Source organism: Macrotis lagotis, chromosome 1 (assembly GCF_037893015.1).
Source record: "Macrotis lagotis isolate mMagLag1 chromosome 1, bilby.v1.9.chrom.fasta, whole genome shotgun sequence".
Lineage (NCBI taxonomy): Eukaryota > Metazoa > Chordata > Mammalia > Peramelemorphia > Peramelidae > Macrotis > Macrotis lagotis.
Genome location: NC_133658.1, coordinates 587,245,985 through 587,266,160, shown reverse-complemented (window position 1 = coordinate 587,266,160; position 20,176 = coordinate 587,245,985). Strand labels below are relative to the sequence as shown.

Below are 20,176 nucleotides of genomic sequence, written 5' to 3'. Positions count from 1 at the left end.
TCAGAGGAATGACTGAATACATTGTGGCTCATGGATGTATTGGAATATTGCTATACAACAAGATGACAGATCTGAAGGCTTATATGAACTATTGCAGAGCGAAATCAGTAGAACAAGGAAAATTATATAATATGGTGACCCCAATAGGAACACAAAAATAAAAATGAAGTTAAATTGAAAAACCATACAAATAACAAAAACAAAAGAAAATGGATGATAAAGAATGGGTTATTAATGAAGCAAATTCATAGAAATCACAGGAATGAACAAGATAGAGGAAACAAGAATTAGTCTGCTTTGGTAAGGTCACTTTTTTCTGAGACTGCATGGAGGGAAGAGAGGTTACTGATATATTAAGAAGAGTGGAGGGTATTAAATTAGATGTTTTTCAATCTTTTCAGAAAAGATAGAAATGGGGGAGGATATCTTCTGGTAGAGAAGGGGTAAGGATATGGTTTTGGGGGCTTGAGAAAAGAAGGGGAGATTTAGAACAGTGAGTGATAGTCTATAAGATATAAATGAAAGGCTTGCCTATAGCAGTGAGAACCCAGTTGAGATGAGATGGAATAAATCTATAATGGATCCAGTCAGCAATTTCATATTCTGACTGGTAACTGCTTCTGGCAGCTCAAGGAACTGAAGGTCATGATGAATATTAGAAATAGGTTTGGGAGGACTAAAAGGAGTGAGAGAGTTGGAGATTGTGGTTTGAGTGGAGAAATTACATTGTTTGAATGTTATGAGATGGGGAAATTTCAAATGATAATAGCTGGGCTGTGATTCTAATGGCAGATGACTTAAGTAAAAGGCAGAGGTCTTGGAAAAGTTAACAAAATTATGAGGGTAAGATGTTAGAAGTCAAGTACTAGATCCATATTGAGACATAGTCCAGGGAAAGCCCATCAGGTTAGTATCCATTTTTCTTCTCCATCTCTCCATCTAATTTTTTCCTCTTCTTTTCTGACTCTAGTTATGTTCTAAATTTTCTTATTTCTCATCTCTCTTGAGGACTATCTGTATACTCTCCTAATAGGCATGTTATAAATGTTTCCATTCATCCAGAGTTTGTGTTGCCCCCTGACATAGTCCTTATGCCTGGGTATTTCATGACATGTTGGCAAAATGAATGTGTACTAGAATCATCTGTTTCTTGGTTGTGCTGCATCATATAGCCCTAGTGGGAAGTGGAGTACCAAGGAAGCAGAGATGGTTAATGGAGAAATTTCTAGAACTAAATATCCCTGATTTCATTTAGAATGTTGGTGAAACTGCACTTCCACAGCTTAAGTGCAATTCTCACCTTGATTTCCTTTTGAAGAAGAAAGTCCCACTGCAGCAGTTTGGTAAGATATAGAAAGTGCTAGGTGGTGCAGGGATAGAGAACACAGATTGGAGTCAAGAAGACTCATATTCTTGATTTCAAATCTGTCCTCAGACACTTATTAGCTATGTGATTCCAGGCAAATCACTTAACTCTATTTGCCTCAGTTTCTTCATCTGCAAAATGAACTGGAGAAGGAAACAGAAAATGATTTCAGTATTTTTGTCAAGAAAACCCTAGTTGGAATCATGAAGAAAGGAAATAACATAGTCAGGATTTGAACCTAGTAGATCAAGACAGAGATGGAGTTTATTTATCTCTTGCCTATTTTTGCATATTTGGTTGATATTATTATCAAGGATTATATATCAAGAAATATAATTAGATATTATTTTTCAACCAAGTTGTCTAGGATTTTGTGTTTATGATAATTTTGAAAGGATTAGGGTGAGCTTTAACAAATTTGATATATTTGATATATTCTAAAGTATCTAGGTATACATTAATTTGGAGTCTGTCATCTTGAAACAAAATGGGGATTGATTATAAATTTTCAGGTAGTCATGTATTCTGTAATTTTCAATGGTTTGGTACATCAGTAGAGGTTAGAGAGATATGTGATTGCATTGACTGAATCTATAATTCATAGAAATACTGGTTTAACTTTGTTGATATGATTACTTTCCCCTTAGACTAGGGATAAAGAATCTTTTTCTTTTTCCATTGAAGGGCACTGATGCAGAGAAAAAAAATCGATCAAATACCACATATCAGTAAAAAAAAGATTTTAAGTTTTTTTAAAGGAAGAGACAGAAAATACCCTGTTAATCTCCTTTTAAAAATTAAATATATACTTCAGTTCCATAATAAGATTGTTAAAAGACAGTCTTACAAATGCAGTAAAAGATGGGAGAAAAGGGGAAATGAAGGGACAGGTAAAAGAAGGAAAGGCAATGATGAGAAAGTCAGAAAGAAAAGTAGGAGAGAAGAGGGGAAAGGAGAAAAATGTCAAAATGAAAATAAGTCAAAAAAAGGAGAAATAAACAATGGAAAACAGAGACATGCATGGAGCTAGAGTTCCTTAGAGGGAGAAGGGGGCACATAAAATGGGGATCATAAAGAGGGAGGGAGGGAGGGAGAGAGAGAGAGAGAGAGAGAGAGAGAGAGAGAGAGAGAGAGAGAGAGAGAGTCAAAGAAAACTATTTTGGGAGAGACTAGGTAGAGAAAACTTGTGGTGAATATAATATAATTCCATTAGTCAGAAACAGACTTGAAAGAATCTCCTAATTCATCATCTCTTTTACAAGTAGTTATAAGGATTTTAGGAACTGCTTTTAGTAGGTATCTGGCAGTTCAATCCAAGCAAGCTGCTTCTGCCTATCTAAGGAGCATCCCATCTTTCAATACTAGTTAAGCTAGCCTGAAGAGTCAAAATTAATCTTTAGAGAGGTTTCTATCTGTTGCCAGAGATGGCAAAAGTTAGGTAGTAGACATGTAAAATGGTTTTGCAACATGGGAAATCTTACTGTTATGAATTTTTTTTAGTTTTTAAAATGTTTCCCCCACAGAATCATGTGATATCAATCTCCTGCTCAATCCAATTCAATTTATTTACTAATTGCCTATTTTGTGTTAGGCACTGAAAAGATAACCTAGAAAAATGTGGGAAAAAAAGCAGTTCTTGTCTGCATGGGATTTATGTTCCTCTAGGGAAGAAAACATAAATATATAGTAAATAAATAAAAGCTAATCTGGGGAAAGAAAGATAGCGAGAGACAGAGAATCAGAAGGAGACACACACACGGATAGGTAGAGACAGAGAGAGAGACAGAAAGAGACAGAGACAGAGAGTCAGAGGCAGAGAGACAGAGACAGTGAGAGACAGAGAGACACACACAGAAGGAGAGAGAGAGAGAGAGAGAGAGAGAGAGAGAGAGAGAGAGAGAGAGAGAGAGAGAGAATTTCTATTAGAATATAAGATCTTTGAGAGTAAGGACTATCTTTTTTATTTGAGCTTTGCACATAGTATTTAACAAAGGTTTTATTCAGTTGTTTATTCATCCATTCATCCATTGTTAAGGTTCCTTCTAGGAAGTCGAACTTGAAGTGAGCTTTGAAGTCCATTCCACAGAGCTTCAACATTTGACCATTCAGTCTTTGAACACCTTGTGATGAGGAATTCACCATGTAAAGAGGCAGTTGATGGGGTGGGGTACCCCTATTTGCTAAAAAAAGTGTCTTCTACTTAGTCAAAAATTTTCTAATATCAAGTTATTGTTTTCCCTTTTGGAGCTACACAGAGTAAGTTTAATCTCTGTTCAATCTTCCTAGATTTTGAATTCATTTTTAACTGAAAAGCATTTCTCAAGATATTTCCATTTCTCTTCATGCAGAGACAAATTTTTTCTGGCGACAGCTGTAATTGATTATTATGTTAGCAGGAAAAAAAGGCTACTGTGTGCCCTGCAGGTCTGCAGGTCATAGCCACAGTTCCCTACATGTACATATTTTTTGGTCTCTTTGTAATGGGTGTGCCATGTCTACAAACTTCTGGTTGCTAAAGCATATTGGAAAGAACTGAAGTGTTTGTGGATGTGAGAGGCTGGATGGAGAAATAAGCATGCAATTTCAAGATGGGAAATAAGTTAGAGAAGACAAAGTTGGAGAAATAGTAGGAGTGGGAGGAATCACTATCTGTGTCTGGGCCTGCTTTTAAACTCAGTTATATTATTCTTCAAATGATAAGAAATCAGCAAAGATTAACCATGTTCTATACAACTGAACCAATGAGCCAGCTGCAACAGAAAGCAGTCCTAGGGCAAGACTGGAGGCTTCTGCTAATGACATGGTTGAGTAAAAAGAGCTGTGGGAGACGTCCTAGATCCTAATTCGCCTAAGTGATAGGCATTGATACTTCATCTCACATGGAAAGTTCGGTTATTAAAACAACTTTGGAAGAGCCTTACTTAGCTCCCTGTGAGGGGCCAAATGGAAGGTTGGAATTTAAGCCAATAAACTCCTTGGGGATAGACTATAGGCAATAGTAAGGTTTGGTTCTAAACATCTAAATTGTATTCCTAAATTCATCAGTTGAGTTCCTAAACTCCTCAGTTTTGATTGAAAACCAGAATGAAGGAGCAAAAGGGTTGATCCTGTGAAATAGTTGTTTTTAATAATATTAAATTTAATCTTTTTTCTTCTATGTTTAACTAAGGGTTTTTCTTATTTTTTTAAGTCATGCTTATATAATTGATTTCATTATGCCATACTTGTTATTGGAGTCCATTGAAAAGGAAAGAGAAGTTTCACAGTCAGACACTAAAAACTTGAGTCTAAATTGAATATACCCACATTTTCACATTTCTAGACTAATGAGATAAACACTTCCACCTTCAAAAAGAGTTCTCTGCTAGCCATAAGGAGGTCCTCATTTTCCTGGAGGGTACACAGGTATGGGTGAAACTCAGGTGCATTTGGAATTGCTAAAAATCTGATCATTATTGAATGGGATCAGGTAATTGTGCAGCTGTACTTCTGATGATTACATCTTGATTGATTAATGGTTCTTCATGGTTTCTTTTAGGACTTCCCCCAGAAACTTCTACAGAAACTGCCTGTCAAGGCAGACTGATGTAAGTCTAATCAGAAATCACACACTCCTTGCTATTGCAGTCAGTACTCCTTCACTGACTGTCCCTCCCTCAATCTGCTGGGTGGAATTAGACTGATGAGTATTGATTGATCTGGAGAGAAAGGCAGCTCTATGAGAGGAGCTATGGTCATTGTCAGAGAGAGCACTGTCCTTAGCTGGCGCAGAAGCTGCTTCCATTTACCCTGTTCCATCATGAACTGGCTGAGATCAAAAATAATCAGAGGTCCCTGGATGTTATGAACATCTGAGACCAAGGAAAATACCAAACCCTTTGAATTTTCTGAGAAATATGATTTAGACTGAATAGAGATCCTGATGACCAATGCTTCTGGATGCATGAATCAAACATATTGTATAAATTTTGTTATTTATACTCCTTTATCTGCTTGAAGATTGCAGCAGCAGGGGACTGAACAAACTTAAAACTTTATTTCCTAAAACCACTTGTTTGAAGCAACTTTTGTAGTGGGAGATGGGAGAAATTCAGGGAATAGGAGAACAGCAGGTGAACAGCTGCTTGTTAGATGTTTATTATGGATTATTTTATTGCAATTTATCCTTTTTGTTTTCTCATTGAATCTATATTAAGAGTGAACATGATGCATAGCATCCAAGCTTGCTTTTCTCTTTCTATGTTGAACTGATCCCATTATGTCAAGGTCATGTGATTAAACCTCATTGAAATCCATCAAGTCAGGAAGGGAATGGGGTTCACCAGTGAGTGGGGGATTGAGGCTGATTTCTCATTGGTTAAATCCACAAATTCATGTTCCCCTTGATTGTCAATTGGTATTGCCTTGTAGAGAGAGAAGGGCAGAATTTAAAAGTCAAAAGAGAGCATGGAATTACTTATCATTTCCATGCAGGGGCCATACACAAGCCTTCAGGGAGGGCATGGAACTTCCTAGATATTTTTGTTGAAAAGGATTTGAATGACTGTCTCTCTTACAGCTATTAACCTGCTCGCAAATTGCTAAGTATTAGCAATTAGTAAGGTTTTCTTTAATCACTATGAATCAATTTACCTGTTTCTTACTCTCTCCTTGACAGATACATGCATCATACAGATAACATCATATTTGCAACCTTTCCAAAGGGTAAAAGCATAATTTATAATATTCAATATGAAATATTCTAAAACATTTTTACTTAGCTGCTCCTGTGTCTATTTTTGCTCTAGATCTTTGAAAAAAATTCTTCAGAGTGGTAAAAATTCTCAAAGGCTTTGAGATTCTTTGATCTTTTTATCAAGGCTGCATTAATTGACATCTTCATCAAATCCACTCCCTCCTTTCCTAGGACTGTAGTTCAAATGTTTATATGGTAAAACTTCATTAATTCAAGCTAATGGTATGTGGGAGTGAGGTTTTAGATTTTGTTTCTTATTCTCCCCCTTCTTTCAGGTAAGGTAGGGAGGGAGAATAGTGGATTCTTAGAATAGCTTTTTTTCAGGAAGTAGTTTCTGAAAGCATTGTTTTCTAGAGGCAATGGGGTGGTTCAATGGATGGAACACTGGACCTGGAGTCAGGAAGATCAGAGTTTAAATCCAACCTCAGATACTCACCAATTAAGTCACTCTGGAGCGGTCATCCTTTTTTTCCTCTTAGTTCCCTCAACTGTAAAATGGAAATAATATTAATACCTGTCTTGCAGGGTTTGTAAAGAGGATCTATTGAGATAATGTTTGTAAAGCATTTATCACTGTGCCTGGCACAATAATAAATGCATATTACCTTACTTCTGCATGAAGATTCATATTACTGAAAACAGTTATAGCTACTTGAGTCTACTAACAAGGCTCCACAACGAAATCTCACTTATCTGGGGACACAAATTAGACACTCTCAAATAGGTAAACAACCAACTTATAAAATATAACACCATTTACATATGAGTAAAATGTTCCATTCTTAAGAAGTTCTTAAGTGCACCATTTCCCCTCCATTTTAAACAATATTAATATATTTAATAATAATTTCTTCCTAGTACAAATATAAACCTCAATTGAGTTTTGGCTAGATATCAGAGATTTAAATTTAATGGAGGTAAAATTATTGATAATCGACTATTCCATAACAGCAATTCCCAAATAACTTCTTTTGGAATCTTTGCTATTGATTAGATGACTAGAAAATAGAAGATTTGTTTTTGTTTATTTAAGACAATATGCAAATTCCACTTCACTAATCTGGAATAAGTTTTCCTGTAATTTATTTTTTATTTTACTGTTTTATTTTAAAATGTATTATGATTCACAATGTACAGGCTGTGTAAGTAAAGGATGGGAAAGACTTCACTAAACAAACAACAGAATTTAATATTTTTTAATTTTAAAAAACAATTTTTTGTACAAACAAATGGTACAACTAACATTAGAAGAAAAGTGGGTAACTAGGAAAAAAAATCTTTGCAGCATACATAAAGGACTGATTCAAATTTATAAGAGTCATTCTACAATTGATAAAATCAAATACTATGAATAACTAGTTTCAGAGGAAGAAATCTAAGCTTTCAATAGCTATGTAGAAAAATGCTCTAAATCACTAATAATTAGATTCATCCAAATTAAACCAACTCTAAGGTTCTACCACATACCCATCAGATTGGCAAGAAAAATGACAAATACTGGAATGGTTATAGGAAACAGGTATATTAATGTACTGTTGGTGGAGTTATGAGTAGGTTGGCCATTCTGGAAAGCAGTTTGGGACTACATACCCTTTGACCCAGTGACACCACTACTACATCTGTACCTTAAATAGCAAAGGACTGACATGTAGAAAAATATGGTTTGGGGAGGCTAGGTGGCGTAGTAGATAAAGCACTGGCCCTGGAGTCAGGAGTTCAAATCCAGTCTCAGACACTTAATAATTATCTAGCTGTGTGGCCTTGGGCAAGCCACTTAACCCCATTTGCCTTCCAAAAACCTAAAAAAATATGGTTTGGATGAATGACTGTATTATGAGAATGTAGACACACACACACACACACACACACACACACATATATATTTTAATTGTTTGAAGTCATCTTGAACAGTTGAGTTTTTTGGAAATTGATAGCATCCTCCTTCCTTCAGTGTTGTGATGATACATAAGAATATAGAGTGTGCATAAAAGTTAGTGAAGCTGAGGAACCATTATTATCTCATTTTTTTCCCCAAATAATTTCCAGTGTTCCATCCATTGAATCACCCCCATTGCCTCAAAAAACTTAATGCTTTTAGAAACTACTTCCTGAAAGAAAGCTGATCTAAGAATCCACTATTCTCCCTCCCTACCTTACTTGACATTTATATGGGCATCATCTTGTTGATGAAGAAATCAAATGATATCTATATATATCTCTATCCTATAAATAGCTGTAGGACCTTGTGTTCTCTGCAGATTTCAGTCAGCTGATAGGAATAAATAAACTCACCTCCAAAGTACCTTCCATGGAAAACAGATGATCAGTTGTTAACAATAGGGAGGGAAATGTTTTTTATCGTAATATTAAAGCAGAAACATGATAGGAGAATGTTTTAGTTAATATGCTAGTCTAAGGTAGTCAAAAGTACTGTCCTTGTGGAGAAAATTGAATTTTTTTTCTCCTCCCTTTCCCATGATGATTAGGGCCTGGTGAACTTTGAAAGATTGGAAGATTCAGAATTTTCATGATTTTTGGTGTTAATTCCCTTTTATCTATAGTGACTGATAGGAACATGTGCATCGGGAGCTGAGAGATGCTCAACTTTGTGACTAGCAGAAAACTACTTCTAAGGAGATTTTCATGAGAATTCCAATGAAGGGAAAAGAATACTCAGATTACTGGGGAGCCATGTTTTCTGTATACATGTGATTCATTAGTATTATACTTTAAAAACTGTACTTCTCATGGTTCCTGTGTGAATTGTGGGAGATTGAACCTTAGGTTTTTTTTTTGACATTTTTCTTTTTATCAATTGTTTTTAATGATACCATCTTAATAATTACCCTGAATAATAATCAGTGGTGATCAGATTGAGAGGGAGCTTTTGAGCAATAGGGCTAGAAATTCCAGATCTTCCAGTGTTGAGTCCCTTTCTGGATTCCCTTATCTTTTCCCCAGTGAACATTGGAGGGGGCGGGAGACAAGGAGGACAAGTTCTCCCTTTGTACACCAACATCTCCAAGGTCTCCAGGGTTTCCATTTATTGAACCAAATACCAGTGCCTAAATACCTCCCCACTCTCTAATCTATTCCCACTCCCTTGGCACTTAGTAAGATAAGGCTCTTGTGCTCAAGGTCACCAGGTGAAGATAATTTAATTTAGTGCTCCCATACACAATAGTCCCTAACATATCCCCCTTCTTGCCTTTTTTTTGAAACAAAATTATTACATAACCAATGCCACATAAGTTGTAAGCAAAAGTTCAAAAATAAACAAATGTCAATAGTAAAAACCAATATTGCAAATTCCTTGAAATACATTTTATCCCCAACTTACAAAGATTATAGTTTTTCTTCTGCCAACAAAAAACTTTCAAAGCAATGAAATTCCATACCCAAACTAAAAGTAGTAATATTTAACTTTACCTAGCTATTTCAGAGTTTAGACACTAACACAAACACAGAAAACAATTCTTTTGTATTTCAGACTTATCAAAGTGAGATTGTTGGACACCCTGGCCAGCACCAAAATCTCAAAATATAGAAGCATTTTCCCACCTCTCCAGACCAGTGGAGAGATGTAAAAACATCTTATTGATGATTAAATACACACATATATACACACCAAAATATTAGCCATAAGTAAAGGTTTCCTTCAAAAGACAAAGTCTAAAATTCCCAATCCCAGAAAAAAATCTTCTTCCCCTTTTTTCCTTAACTAATAAAACCATGAAGCTTCCCAATCAATAACCTATTGAAAAACATAGTCATTGTCCAACTCTGCCCCCCCTTCCTCCCCAAACCAGGAAGAAGGTATGGGGGGGTCCCTTGATTTCTAAAATAAGTTTTGAGACATGGGTTTGAGTTTTGAAGTTCCAAAAAAGAAAGATTTCCCTTCTCCCTCTCCCTTCCCTCTTCAGAGGGTGGGAACTTCAGAGAATGAGAGAAAACATTTGAAATTGCTTAAGATGTTGACAGTAACAATCTGGAGTTGTTGCACCCTGTAAACAGCAGTCAACACCATTAAGGAGAGTGAAATTCATAGTCCTCGTCAAGGTCCGTGTCAGAGTCTGCATCAGGGTCCAAGTCAACAAGAAAGGTTTCTGCAGCTTGTTACAGGCCCATGAGCCCAGGTTGTGCCCAGAGCACACAGCACGGTCAGACAGGCAGCCGTGGCCAAAAGAACAGCAAGCAGGTTCTCCGCATCTTGTTCATGGCACTGGCCCTCGGTGGCAGACTGCTGCTTGAGAAGGAAGCTCTGTCCCCTGGGGAACTGCCTTGGAAACTCTTCTTCCGATGACCCCTCAATGCTGAATACCATTTGTCTTTCCACTTCCACTTTACATCATCTTGATTAAAATCAGCCCCCTAGTAACAAATCAATCTGTTACTTTATCCAGAGTCTCTGCTCTGGGATGTCACCTGGTTCTCTTGCTTGTATCTTCTACATACTTATTTTAGACCACTCAGATAACTCTGCCATCCTGTCCCTGTATGGTGCCATATGTTGAGTCCCTTTCTGGACTCCCTTATCTTTTCCCAGGTGAGTATTGGAGGGGCAGGAGACAAAGAAGACAAGTTCTCCCTTTGTACACCAAGATCTCCAAGGTTTCTGTTTCTTAAACCAAATACCAGTGTTTAAATACCTCCCCAGTCTCTAATCCACTCTTACTCCCGTGGCACTTAGTAAGATAAGACTCTGGTGCTCAAGGATACCAGCTGAAGATAATTTACAGTGCTCCCATACACAACAGTCCTTAACACTCCAAGTTATCCAGTGATAAGGAGGAAGGAAACTGCATATTTAATTTATTTTCCTTTTCTTTCATTTATAAATAAAAGTATTCAGAGATACATATTTTTTCCCTAATGATTTCTTTTACTTCATCCCAGAAGATATGGTATATTTCTTTATTGTTATTTAACATGATTACTGATTGTTTCCATGATTTTTTCTTTAGGTTAGCATTATTTTTTCCCAGAGAAAGTTTGTGTCCTTTGATACTTTTCGCTTTATTTATTAATTTTTTTATTGTGTTGTGATCTGTAATCTATACAAAGTCCTACACTAATGCTTCATTATGACATGGTAATAACTTTGGGTTTTCAAAGTCTGTATTACTATAGTGTAAGTTCCTGCAAGGTTACTTTCAAGTATTTGAGCATGATCTGTAAAGACTGTTAAATATTTCTGCCTTTTTTTTGTGTTTTAGGTTTTTGGAAGGCAAATGGGGTTAAGTAGCTTGCCGAAGGCCACACAGCTAGTTACCTAGCTTCTTGTCCCCTGTGGCTTTTCTTATCAACTTGCATTTTCTCTTCTCTCTTCCAGGCTGTAGCTGCTGGATCAAGGGTGGAAAGAGTCAGTATAGGAAACCGATGGCTGGAGGAGGGGTGAGTGGGTGTGGAATTAACCTTGGTGATGGGCACCCTGCTGGGTTAGGAGAACTTGGTGTTGACTGCTGTTTACAGGGTCTGAGACCGGATTTGAACCCAGCTACTCCTGACTCCAAGGCCGGTGCTTTATCCACTATGCCACCCAGCTGCCCGTTTCTTCATTTTTAAAAAAGATTTTATTTATTTTGAGTTTTACAATTTCCCCCCCATCTTACTTCCCTCCCCCATCCCCCACAGAAGGCAATTTGCCAGTCTTTACATTGTTTCCATGGTATACTTTGACCCAAATTGAATGTGATGAGAGAGAAATCACATCCTTAAGGAAGAAACATAAAGTATAAGAGATAACAAGATCAGACAATAATATATCATTTTTTTTCTAAACTAAAATTAATAGTCCTTGGTCTTTGTTCAGACTCCATGATTCTTTCTCTGGATACAGACTTTCTTCATTTTCAATGGGTTCTTTATGTCTCGGTTTGATCGATTTTTGCAAAGTTTATTATTAAAATTGAAGACTAGGTATATTCCTTAAGATTACCATTCAATAATCACCAAAGGACTTTTCAGATCTTGTTTTTCTAATATTTTCTTAAGATTCTTAATTTCTATTTTGCTTTTCTTTTTGATCAATTGATTAAAGTCTGACAAAGAAAAATTTAACATCAAAGTTCTTCCTGTGATGCTGTACAACTGTGAGTAGATAATTGCTGAGGACAATGAAGAGATGCAAAAATGAGTATGAGTCATTTGCAGCATACTCTCAACAAAGAATTCCACAAAATAAGCAGTTAAAAAGTATAAAAGATAAATATGAAAAAAATGGAGGTGGTTTAATTATCTTCAGTATGGTGAGGGATAACTGATTGAAATATTTCATTGAAATAAATGGAATGTCACAATATCTAAAATTTAACTTCCTTACTGAATTTATATCTTCTTTTGCAACATAGTCCTAAGCAAGACTCTTTAGGTGAACTCTCTGGAGGTTTTATCCCCTTAAAGAGCAGCTGTTCTCTAAGATTCTTCTTTTTTTAATTTTTTAATTTTTTTTTTTTTTAGTTTTTGCTAGGCAATGGGGTTAAGAGGCTTGCCCAAGACCACACAGCTAGGCAATTATTAAGTGTCTGAGGCCGGATTTGAACTCAGGTATTCCTGTCTCCAGGGCCAGTGCTCTATCCACTGCACCATCTAGCTGCCCCTAAGATTCTTTAAGTAAATGGAAATAATTTATACCCATAAATCTTCCATAGGGAGTCTATCTCATGGACATATCCTGTAAGATGATGAGATATGACTGGATTGTACTCTGGCCTGTTGTAGGGAGTATCCACTTTGATATGACAAAAGATCCATCGAAACTTTAGGTAAACTTGAAATTTATAAAGTGTTTTTCTCATATACTCTGTGATCTGAATAGTAGATGTATTATTATTCCCATGTTATAGGTAGGTAAGCAGATGTTGAGAGAAGCGAACCACATTGATTATGGCTATGTCGCTAACTAAATGGTGGAATCAGAACTTGAACCTTGAGTGATCTTTTACTGTAGGACACTGTTCAAAGGTGTGTGTGTGTGTGTGTGTGTGTGTGTGTGTGTGTGTGTGTGTGTGTGATGTGGTGGGTATCTGTGCGTATGTATGTGTGTGTGCCTCACCCACACAATTGGAGGAGCAGTTTGAAACAAACTCTAGGCTGTGCTAACTCAGATTAGCAATTCCAAATGTGAATGAGATTGTACCCTCACCTTGTTCTTTCACAGCTCTCCTGTTCTAAAGGCCCTTGCAGCTGTCAGTTTCACAAGGCTCGAGGTCTGAGGTATATTTTCTCATCAGGATTCCATTTGCTATTTTAACAGTAATCTGTGTGTATGCGTCTCTTTACCCCCCCCCCCCCCCCAAAGGCCTTTAGGAGCAAGTGAATTTTCCCTATTTCCCTTGTTATCACCCCTGCTGCTTGGAAACAAAAGAACACACACACCAATGTGAACCTTGCTAAACCTGTAGAAAATAGCAGGTTTTCATTAAGCAACAAATATTCCTCAGATTGCTAAAACTAATGTGATCAGAGCCTTAACAGTCTACATAACAAACATTTTAGTTTTTTGTTTTGAATTCACTAAACCTTTATGATGACAAATTGTCTCCTATACTTTTTAAAATGACAATTAGGGCAAGCATCTTCTTTGTGATGACCACATCTACCAGTGAGCTGGCTAGCATTATGCCACCCATTATCCAAATTGGTGATGTTCTCTAGAGCTCCAGGCTGGGGGTCTTGTCCCCTGTGGCTTTTCTTATCAACTTGCATTTTCTCTTCTCTCTTCCAGGCTGTAGCTGCTGGATCAAGGGTGGAAAGAGTCAGTATAGGAAACCGATGGCTGGAGGAGGGGTGAGTGGGTGTGGAATTAACCTTGGTGATGGGCACCCTGCTGGGGTTAGGAGAACTTGGGGAACAGTCAAATTAATGAGGGTGTTAAGGTGAGAAGACTCATTTTCTTTTGATCATTTGTAGGTCAGAAAATCTCAGAGTTATTTTATGGGGTTTAGAGAAGTCTTATTGATGCATTTCTGCTTGTTCTTTTTGAAACATCCAGAAATGAACTCTAGGTTATATCTACCCTGACTACAGATTCCCAAATAAGAATTTGTGAGGTACCAAAAAGGTCCTCTTCAAACTTCTGAAAGATGCTAATTGACATTGGAATGATAATTCCCTCTCTATTGCTGCCCCATTCATTATACATATAGTCTGCAACGGTGATGTTAATAACAGAAATTTGTATAGAGGGAGAGGATGATAGAATCAGCCTGAGAAGTGAAGGTTTTGTCCTTAAACTTATCCTTTGTACTTAGCCAAAGATCCAGAGGTTTTAATTATAGAATTATAGAAAAGCGACATGTTGTAGTGGAAAGAGAAACGAGAAGCCCTTGTATCTAATCCTGGCTGTACCATTGCCTTCTTATGTGGCCTTGACCTTGGGAAGTCTTTTAACTCTGCCCTTAGTTTCTTCATTGGTAAAATGAGAGGGTTGGACCTGATCCTGAATCCTTTGAACTCAGAAACAAGCCTGAACTTCACCTCTTGCCAGTTGTAGTTTTAGTCACATCATTTCATCAGATGGAGATAAAAATACCTGTCCTGCTTACCACATAGGGTGACTGTGTCACATGGGATAGGTATGTGAATGTGCTTTGTTTTCTATTCAGTATTATATACATAAAATTTAAATGATTGCAAGTTGCTACTGGTATAAGAGAAAAACCAATGGGGAGAAACATTTGTGAAAATATCACTACATGCAGGAAATAGCAGACTGAATTAATATATAAACCAGACAAATCAGATATCATTTTTATTTTTATAGATTCTCCTCCTTTCAATTCCTTCCTCCAATTTTTGGTATGGTTTTCATTTGCATAATGAGTACTAGTGTCTCATGATCATTTGAGGAATAGTCATAATAGCTTGCCAGTGCCTAGTAAACCAAGGGGTGCTCTTAAAGGAAATATGCTCAATACTATCTTAAGAAAGGGATTAGAAGAATACTTAAGATATGTTCCCTTAACTAGGAGGAAGTAGATAGCTCATCCTGCTTTTAGGATGAGTGAAAATGACCACTCTCTGGTCATCATTCCATTGTCCTTTAAAAGGAACTGGAAGAAATTGGTAAGGACAATTGCTCAGACTTTTACAATCACACAAGTTTTTCTAGATGTATTTACTACTGCTGACCTTCCTCTCCCCAATCTGGTTAAAGAGGGACGCCTAATATCTAAAGTGTCAACTTGATACCAGAATTCTGAGAACTTTGGAACTGATCTGTTCTCCTTCATACTTAATACTACCCCAGTCATAATCCTTTCTGCCCCCTTAATCAATGTGATTCAGAAACTATTTCCTAGAGCAAAATATATCTCCCTTGCTATATCTCCTTACACTCATCCTTATCACTTTTAATTTACTTCTCTTTCACCTTCAGGGGTGCCCTCTGAGACCTCTTCTATATTGACAAAATTTATCCTAGATTTCATCCTCTGATACTCTTTTCATCTTCTGGTACTCATGAAAATGTGACATTCTTCTGGATTCACCTCATTCCATGCTACCCTCTTTAGTGAAGACTGCTACTTTTCTCATTATCTCCCTCCCCTCTTGGAAGGCAAGTGATATGATTATCCCCATTTTATGGTTGGGCAAATTGAGGCAGGCATAAGTTAAATGACTAGCCTGGATCATACAGCTGGTAAATTATCTGAGGTTGGGCCACTGGATGCTTCTGAGAGTCATATAGAAACAAATTTTTGAACACAAATTATATTAGGACATTGACACATAGAAAATTCATAATTCAGAAATTATAGAATAATAATAGAAATGGCAGAATCTTATAGTAGAAAGAGATCACAATTTCATAGCTTTTGAGTTGAAATGGCCTCAGTAATCATTTAGTCCAATCCTTTCATTTTATTAATGAGAAATTGAATTCCAGAGAGATGAAATTTTTTACATATGATCATATGGAGCCAAGATTAGACAAATCCTGACTTAAAAAGACAGTATTCTCTTTTAATTAAAATTGGAAACTAATGGAATGTATATGAAAATAATGGAGCATTATTATTCCATAAACATAATGAAATGGATGGTTTCAGAGGATATTGGGAAGATCCCCATCAACAGATTCAGCGAGAAGTGAACAGAATTAAGTCAACAATTTATATAATGATAACATGATAGAGAAAAACAACTCTAAAAGACTTTAGAACTCTAATAACTATAAGTCATAAGTGCAAAAGAATGAAAGTGAAACATGGTGCTCACTACCTCTTGTTGGAGAGGTGATAAACTTAAAATGCAGAGACTGACATTTTCAAGCATGGCTAATGTGGGGATTCATTTTGTTGCACCATGCATCCTTGTAATGAGATCTTTATTTTTCAGGTTTGCTTTCAAAATTTGGGAGGGAAGTAGTGGAAAGCCAGATTGATTAAAAAAAACCGAACTTATAATGCAACATTGTTTAGGGTAGTAGCATATTACTAGTATTGATAGATGCACAAAAATCAAGAAACTATATGAATGTATGGAAAAGAATTTTTTTGTTAATTATTTGACAAGTATTATTTAAGCACTGTAGATACAAATAGAAAAAGTCAGGCAGTTTCTGTCCTCAAGAAGCTATTTGTGGGAGACTACATTAAAAAGTTTGGTTGAAAGGTAAATTTAAAGGCCTGGAAATAGTAAGTGTTTTGTGACAGGGCTGACATAAGGCCAAGGGAGCCCTGAGAGAGCAATGATGGATCAGAGAGCAGTGCTTGGAGGTCAGTAGAGTCCATGGTAATGCCCAAAGGACCTTAGGATTCAGTGACAGGGAAGACTTGGTCATTCCTCCATTTCACTGGAATGATTAGAATTGTTGACTTGCTTATCCAAGGAGTAGACCTGGAGCTCTTTCTAAATGGCAGCCCTGAAAGGATTAGGGGAGCCTGGGGAGACAGCAGAGAACCAAGGGGGATGATTATTCCAGGAAGGGTAGTCACATAGAATGAAAGAAAATAAATGTATAGCTCTCAGGGTACCCTGGTATTAAATTTCTCTCTCTCTCTCTCTCTCTCTCTCTCTCTCTCTCTCTCTCTCAGTAAGTGTAGGACCTGACTCCTCACCATCTTCCTCTCCATCCTATTTCCCATACTTATCCTCTGTAGCTTCACTAGTCTTGCTAATGACTCTTTGGTTAGTGTGGCCTCTTAATTCATCAGATGGGATTCCTGTCTCTATTCTTCCTCAGTCATCCAAGTGTACTTTAGCTGTGCCAAACAACCCATGCCCATTATCTTAAACTCTGAAATTTGTTTCTCTCACAAGGTCCTCTCATCTGCTTTTCTCTAACTTTCTCTTTATTCTCACCACTGCTCACATTGACATCCCACCCTACTCTCCTAGTTCACCACTCCTGTTTTTATGTCACCTTCCTCCTCTAGTCCTTATTCAAAAATAAAAAGATCAATAAGAGGCTGTTCCACTCTGAATTCCTTAAACACCAGTCCCCTCTGTTCCCTCCCCCCACAACCATATTCACTCCCTGTTAATCCAGAGCTTTAGGTCATTCCCATCATATGTCTTCTTTGTTCTGCAAGTACTTAATCCTAGTGGCCTGAGTGACTACTCCTAAACTGCTGAGAAAACAAACTGCCAGAGAAAACATGAACAAAGTCTCCTGGGTTTCACTACAAATTCATGTTATTCAGAGGCAGTAGGTAGGGTAGTGGATAGAATGCTGGGCCTGGGGTCTGGAAGACTCTTCCTGAGTATAAATCTGGCTTTAGACAGGTACTGGTTGTATAACCTTGGGCAAGTCATTTATTTACCTCAGTTTCCTAATCCATCAAATGATCTGGAAAAGGAAATGGCAAACCACTCCAGTATCTTCACCAAGAAAATTCTAAATGGGGGTTACAAAAAGTTAGACATAACTGAGCAACAATAACAAGAGTGAAACAGGGAAAGGAGTGTGTAGCCTGGAGTCAAGAAGATCTGAGTTCAAATCCAGTCTCAGACACTGTGAGACCTGGGTAAGTCTCTTAACATGTTTGCTTCAGACTCTTCATCTGTAAAATGGGGAGAATGATAGCATCTCCCTCCCAGAGTTGTTGTGAGGATCCAATGAGATAATATTAGGAAAGTGCTTAGCATAATGCCATGGTGATGATAAGGAGAAAGATGATGTTTGTCCTTTGTTCTTGAAGAAGACCGGGACATCAGGGAAGTATGCTATGTTTAGTACATGGGAAACTTGAGTGAGGAGTGCTGTGCTAAGTCACCAGCCTTATTTTCTCCTCCAGAGTCATCTGAGTCCAATAGCCAACTATGAATCAGAATGACTGGAGATGATCCTGGATGTGAGGCAATCAGGGTTAAATGACTCGCCCAAAGTCACATAGCTAGTCAGTGTCTGAGTCTATATTTTAACTCAGGTGCTTCTGACTTCAGGGCTAGTGCTCTCTACTCACTTCACCACCTAGCTGCCCCATGGTAGGTACTTAATGAATGTGTATTCCAACCAAATTTTCCTGGATCTTTACTATTATATGGCAGTTCTTTTACTGACCTTTCATTTATTCCTTATTCCACTTTCCAAATCCTCAGACCTGTAGGACTACCCATATCTCCCTTCACTAAGCATATGGCCATGATTTCTACTTTGTGGAGAAAGTAAGAGGTCATTTGTCATGTGCTCCTTTGCCTCCCTTACTCTGAGCTCCAGAATCTCTCTTCATCTTTTTTCCCTATTTCTTCCCTTGCCCCACTATCAGTTTAGGTAACTATTGTATTTGTTGTCTAACTCCTTTATTTGTGTCCTTGAACACATCTATTTCCTTAGAGAGTTTAGCCTATGGATAATTCACTCCCTGTCTCATGTTCAACTTCCCTGCCCCTCTCCCCTCCCCCCCCTCCCCCCATCCCCTGGATCCTTCCTTATTGCCTATATAGAAGTCATTCCCCACTCCGGTGCATCCTATACACTGCTGCCAAAGTAATTTTCCCTAATCACAGATTTGTCTATGTAACTCCCTCATTTAGTCAATACTAGTGGTTTCTTATTTCCTCTAAGATAAGCTATAAACTCCTTTGTTTTTTAAAGCCCTGCAGAACATTTCCCAACCTTTCTAGTCTCAGTGGACATTACTCTCACTCCCACACTGTCTGACCCAGTCAAATTGCTCTTTGGGAACAGAGACAAAATGAGTTTGGTTGGATTGCCAAGTATGGTTTGAGTAATGTCCAAGAAGACTGGAAAGATGAGTTGAGGCTAGATTGGTTAGGACTTTAAAAAGCAAATGGAATTATGAGCTCAAGGGTAATAGCATTAAAAAGACACCTCCAATCTAATGATTTTGTCCCTGAAATCTTGAACGGAGAAGTAACTAGCCTTGTTATGGATACTAAAAAGTGTCAGTGGGATTTGGCAAGTGATCTCAGAATATGTGTTGTAGGGGCTGCTAGGTGGCGCAGTGGATAGAGCACTGGCCTTGTAGTCAGGAGTACCTGAGTTCAAATCCGACCTCAGACACTTAATAATTACCTAGCTGTGTGGCCTTGAGCAAGCCACTTAACCCCATTGCCTTGCAAAAACTAAAAAAAAAAGAATATGTGTTGTAACTGGAGTGCATGCCCTCCTTATATCTGCCTCATGAAGACCTCTCTTCCTTTAAGATGAAGTTCAAGGAACAACTTCTTCATGAAGCCCTTCTTGGTCCTCCAAATCTCTAATGCTAGGTTTTCCAAACAACCTGAATTTAATAATTTTGTATATATTTGCATACGTTCATTTTATATTTATACTGCATATATTTATTCATGGATTTGTCTCTCTATTAGAATTTAAACTCTTTTTTGAGTAGGGATTATTTTAATGAGTCATTGTTAGTCAATAAACATTTAGAAATTTAAATATAAATTTATTTTTCTAATTACATGCAAAGATAGTTTTCAACATTCATTTTTTGTAATATTTTGAATTCCACATTTTTTCTCTCTAGCTCTCTATCTTCCCTCTCCCCCCTCTTCATAGTGAGCAATCTGATATAGTTTACACACATATAATCCTGTTAAACATATTTCCATATTTGTCATGTTATCAAAGAAGAATCAGAACAAAAGGGGAAAAAACATGG

The 20,176-nt window shown here is 37.3% G+C and overlaps 1 protein-coding gene across 1 annotated transcript in view; it reads left to right on the top strand.

Annotated features, from left to right (window-relative positions):
• Positions 1-20,176, top strand: part of LOC141505596 (uncharacterized) — a 127,853-nt gene that overhangs the window by 57,468 nt on the left and 50,209 nt on the right. The window contains exons 2-4 of the mRNA XM_074211546.1: positions 11,434-11,495; positions 12,752-12,865; positions 13,828-13,889. The gene's annotated coding sequence lies outside the window, so the exon portion shown is untranslated. The remainder of the gene's footprint in view (positions 1-11,433; positions 11,496-12,751; positions 12,866-13,827; positions 13,890-20,176) is intronic.